Below are 5,520 nucleotides of genomic sequence, written 5' to 3'. Positions count from 1 at the left end.
CTACCTGATGAGCCATTTTGATGGTTCACGAGGTCATATTTTATTTTATTTTATTTATTTTTTTTTTTAATTTTTTTTTTAGTTTTTTTTTTTTTCGAGACAGGGTTTCTCTGTGGTTTTGGAGCCTGTCCTGGAACTAGCTCTTGTAGACCAGGCTGGTCTCGAACTCACAGAGATCCGCCTGCCTCTGCCTCCCGAGTGCTGGGATTAAAGGCGTGCGCCACCACCGCCCGGCCACGAGGTCATATTTTAAATCAGCATCCGGTGGTGTAGATGGAGGCTGCTCATGCATTCCAAGCTGCCCAGACCGGAATAATCATACAGAAACCATATTAATAACAACACTGCTTGGCCTTGGCCTATTAGCTCAGGCTTCTTATTAACTAATTCTTACATCTTTTTTTGTTTGTGTTTTGTTTTTCGAGACAGGGTTTCTCTGTAGCTTATGAGCCTGTCTGGAACTAGCTCTTGTAGACCAGGCTGGCCTCGAACTCACAGAGATCCACCTGCTTCTGCCTCCCAAGTGCTGGGATTAAAGGCGTGCACCACCACCACCTCCCAGCCTAATTCTTACATCTTAAATCAACCAATTTCTGGCTGTGGCTTACTGGTAAGGACCCAGCATCTATCTCCTTTGGCAGCTACATGGCATCTTTTTGACTTCACCTACTCTCTATATCTCTGTTTAGATTTCCCATATGGCTTTACTCTGCTAAGCCATTGGCTGAAACAGCTTTATTCATCAACCAATAAAAGAAACATATATACAGGACATCCCATATCAAGGTTGGTGGGGTAAGATAATTCCTCTCTCTCTCTCTCTCTCTCTCTCTCTCTCTCTCTCTCTCTCTCTCAATATTTTGAGACAGGAGTTTTCTATGTAACAGCCATGTTGTGTCTTGAAATTTGCTTTGTAGACCAGGCTGGCCTCGAACTCACAGAGATCCGCCTGCCTCTGCCTGCCAAGCGCTGGGATTAGAGGCGTGAGCCATCATGCCCAGCATATTTTTTACTTCTAGATACAGATCTTATTTTGATATGGTCTATGACTGGTCTTCAGGAAAAGACATCACTCTGTAAAAATCATCAGGTCTAAACTAGTTATGAAGATATTAGCTATACAGTAATACATGTCTCAAAAGACAAAACACTACTATGTTTGCATTCAACAGATCCTCAGAGCTAGCTTAAGGAGTATGGCGCAGGGCCTGGAGAGAAGGCTGATGGTGGAGTGTGTTGAGGCCACGAGGACCCGGGCTCAGAGCTTTGGCATACATGTAAACACCAGATGTGCTGGAATGTGTAAACACCAGATGTGCTGGAATATGTAAACACCAGATGTGCTGGAATGTGTAGCCCTGGTGCTGAGGAGTCAGGTGAGTATGGGGCTTGCTGTCTAGCCAGTGGGTGGAATCTGAGACTTTCAGCTTCCGTGTGAAAACTCAGATGGAGGGCTGGAGAGATGCTGTAATGGCTAAGAGCCATTACTTGACTGCTCTACTAGAAGACCAGGGTTCGAGTCCCAGAACCCATACAGTGGCTGACAATCATCTGTAACTCTAGTTCCAGGGGAATCTTAGGACCTCTTCTAGTTGTTGCCAAGGGCTGCGTGCATACAGTGCACAGACATCCATGCAAGCAAAACATCCGTACACATAAAATAAAAAAGAGCAAATAAAAAACAAGGTAGAGAACAATTGAAGAGAACATCCAACACTGACCTTTGGCTTACTCACCCAGGTGCACCACATACATATACATACATCATACACACATACACACACAAAGAAATATGTTAGGAATCTGGTGGTGTCTCTAGTAGAGGTCCTAGGTTCAAACCAGCATCACAACTACAAGTGATGGGGTGATGGAAGGTGTTATTAGCTTATAAAGGTTAGTTATAAAGGCAGTTACCATACACCTGCTTGCTTTTGTAACTGGCCTACACTTAACCCACTGCCAGGCCAACTGACAAACTCCATTCCCCTGAACAAATGGTTCATGACCTTGCACCAGACCTTTTGTGATCATAATTGTTCCTTTCAGTGCAGGTATTTGTTCAGTTTACTTGGATGGTTTATTCCCAAGGGGCCCCATTGCAAAAGTGCATTTCTCATTAAATACTTAAGATATAACCGGAAGAATGAGCGAAGAGAGGATTTCTTTATAAAGTTGGCTGGAAACACTAATGCCACTCCAGTTGCAACGAGTGTGTGTTAATGCCCAGATCTTGTTTCTAAATAGCTCATTCTAAAAAGAAGCCAGGAGTTTCAGGAGAGCTGTTTCCATGCAGGTTTGGGGCTATGGAGATGTAGGATGAACTTGAGATGTCATGTGTTAGAAGGTAATAAAGCACCCAGAGACCAGAGACAACGCCAGAAGCAGTGACTGTAACTGACTAAACACACCGACTCATCTGTCATCACCGTAGATCACACACACACACACACACACACACACACTCCTCCTAAACTGATTAACTAGTGGAAAGAGCTAAGCATAGTCTTACTTCTGATGCACTTTCAGCTAATGAAGGAAAATTCCTCCCCACAGAATACTGCCCAGCAAGTGTGGGAAGAGCAATAGAAAACCACTGATTTTGCAGACCTAATGAAAAGGCTGGCCCAGGCAAGGACTGCCACTAGGGAACAACATGACTAGGTACAAATCTGTTGGTTAAGAGGACAGCCACATTGCCCAAGTGTCAGTCCACAGACGGTTAACCATAACAGGAAGAACCACATCGGGACAATCTGGTGCTTACCACCTCAATAGCCAATTGTCACGTCACCAACGGTATGTTGGCCTGATAGTGAGTTTTGGCAATGGAGGAGGAACTGCAACCGTAAAGATGTTTAACCTGAGCTCAGTTAAGCCTTTGGCTTCAACCTCTAATTTACAGAAGCTCCAGGACATAAATTACACCACGTAGAAACTATTTAAATTCTGAACATGACAATGGACACAACGGAAGGGACTGGTGTAGCTGGAGGAAGCAGGTCCAACAAAGGGTGTGCAGAAACGCACTGGCTCAACGGGGGAAATCAGAGAATAGACTAGGTGTTAGATGTTAGAAAGGACTGTCCGTTTTCTATGAGGTTATATAGTTACGTGACTTATTTTTATGAGATGTATTTAGAAGTGAAATGTCTTTAAGTTACTTTTCAGTATGGCAAAATATTAACTTTAAGATATAGGTGGCTGGTACAGTTAATTTTATGTTTTTTAAACTTTTTTGTTTTTTTACATATATAGCAAAGTTCCTCATAAAAAGTTGTGGGAAATACTTGTTAAAATCTGTTGAATTACTCATAGGCCAGACAACTTTAAAATGAGGGAAACACACATAAAGACAGGATTCTGTACTATTATCTATTTTTTTTATAGAAGCCTTACTTGCCTCTGTGTGGCAGTGGAAGACTTTATGTTATTTACAGAAACACACGAAGGCAGGAAACACAAAGCAGCGCCCAGGGCCTGCACCACACCATCTTCATCCCAGCATAAAGAAGCATTATGCAAGGCATGAAGCAACATCAAGACCCATCTAGAAAACACAGTCGCTATTCTTAACAGAACTGCAGAATGAGCATAATCTATGTATTTTTAAACCAGTATTTTATGAATACTATGAAGTCAAGGATAACTAATGTCAGGAAAAGAGAAAGTGACAGTTTCATTAAGAACACAGCTGGGTGGTGGCGGTGGTGAAGGCAGCTGGTGTGGGCACACCTTTAATCCCAGCACTAGGGAGGCAGAGGCAGCTTAGTCTACAGGGTTCCAGGACAGCCAGGGCTACACAGTGAAACCCTGTATCAAAAAACAAAACAAAAAACCCAACCAACCAACCAAACAACCAACCAACCAACCAACCAACCAACCAACCAACCAACCAAACAAACAAACAAACAAACAAAAAACCAAAACCAACAAAAACAAACATAAAACCCACTCCCACAAAGACAGCCTCAGGATGCCAGCACCTCAACCTTTCTTCAACCCTCACTGTGGTGTCTAGTGATGCTGTGTTGTCAATATAAGCTGAAGTTATTTATGATACCAGAATTTGTTTCTTCTCATTTAGTTAAGGAAACTTTCATTGGGCAATGAGGTCCCACAGCTTCTGATGTTCCATTCTTAAGTGTTATTACACAGTCAATGGTATTTGTTAACCATGTGATGCAGGGACACAGTTGTTTTTCAGTCTCACCAATTTCCCTTCACGCCTGTGGTTCTACTTTACTACTCAACTCTAATTCACACAATTTTCTCATCAATTCAGCCAATGCACACTGATCCCATGCAAGGCACTGGAGGGACAAGAGCGAGCAAACGGGAGCCCTGCTCTCCATTTCACAGTGTGATGCTATGGGCAGTAAATACAACAGCAACTTAAAAAACCCATTCCTGCCTATCTTTTTAAGACCCGTGAACTCAGTTATTGTTTAGTGACTACTAATTAATGATAGTTTCTGCACCAAGGCTTTTCCCAATGAAACATTTTCCTAACACATTAAGTGTAATTTCTATTTTAATTACTTCTATGTGTGAAGGAGTACTGGGCTTCCAGTTTTTGCTGAAAATAAATTCCTTTTTAGTTTCCTATAAATAGGCTAATTTTTCTTTTACCACTGTTATTTCCTTAGGTAAAGGGGTCCAGTTATATTTCATGTCACACAGCTGCTTACATAATTCCCTTCCTCGCTCCTTTCCGCCCTGGTTTTCCCTCGCCACCTCTGCACTGGACTGGAACCTTTTCTATCACTTAGTCTCACGTTATTTGTATAGCTATGTTCATTGCTCACTCAAGTTGGCTTATGGGTAGCATTGGCAACTTACTTAGGTAGGATTATGCTTGTTCCGTGGCAAAGTAGTTAAGAGCATGTCCTTCCCTTTTCTTTACTCTAAAGATCTTTGTTAATGGAAAAGGTTCAATCAAAAAGTCTGTCTTGAGCACAGAAGGCTCTCAGGAAATGTATTTCAATGAAAGAAATGGCTTAGCTACGTTAAGAGCCACAGAGAAACTTCTCAATTTAAAAGCTTGCTGGAAAAAAAATGGGAATGGTAAGCCTGTCATTGTTTTCTTCAGGGGGATGCTGGCTGTCAAAAACCAAGCGAAACTAAGAATCCAAGAATCCGGTTGTGCTAAAGATGATTTAAACTTGGGGGTGTTTAATCTGTGCCTGTTTGAGTTTGTTCGTGTCAAGGATGCACTGATCCTCTACCTTATCAGACTGCCCCCTCTTCCTGGAGGAAGTGCAGTTAGCAGTGGTCATGGAGAAATCTTTGGAGATCCTTTCGGGTCTCGTCCTCTAGTTGTAATGGGAAAAGAAGAAGCCGAAAAATGGAATGGACCTTTTACTTATTTTAAGGCTTCAAAGCTAGGATGAAGCCGAGGCTCCAGAACATCTATCTTCTTTCCTATAATGTCAGGATTACTCTCTAGTGTGAGGTCTACTTGGACGGACACTTGCCCAGGTTATAGTCATAAGGCCTTAATAAAACATACTTGACACATAC

The sequence above is a fragment of the Microtus pennsylvanicus genome, chromosome 11, assembly GCF_037038515.1.
Source record: "Microtus pennsylvanicus isolate mMicPen1 chromosome 11, mMicPen1.hap1, whole genome shotgun sequence".
NCBI classification, from domain to species: domain Eukaryota; kingdom Metazoa; phylum Chordata; class Mammalia; order Rodentia; family Cricetidae; genus Microtus; species Microtus pennsylvanicus.
The sequence above is the reverse complement of the archived record's forward strand: the minus strand, read 5'-3'. Positions refer to the sequence as shown.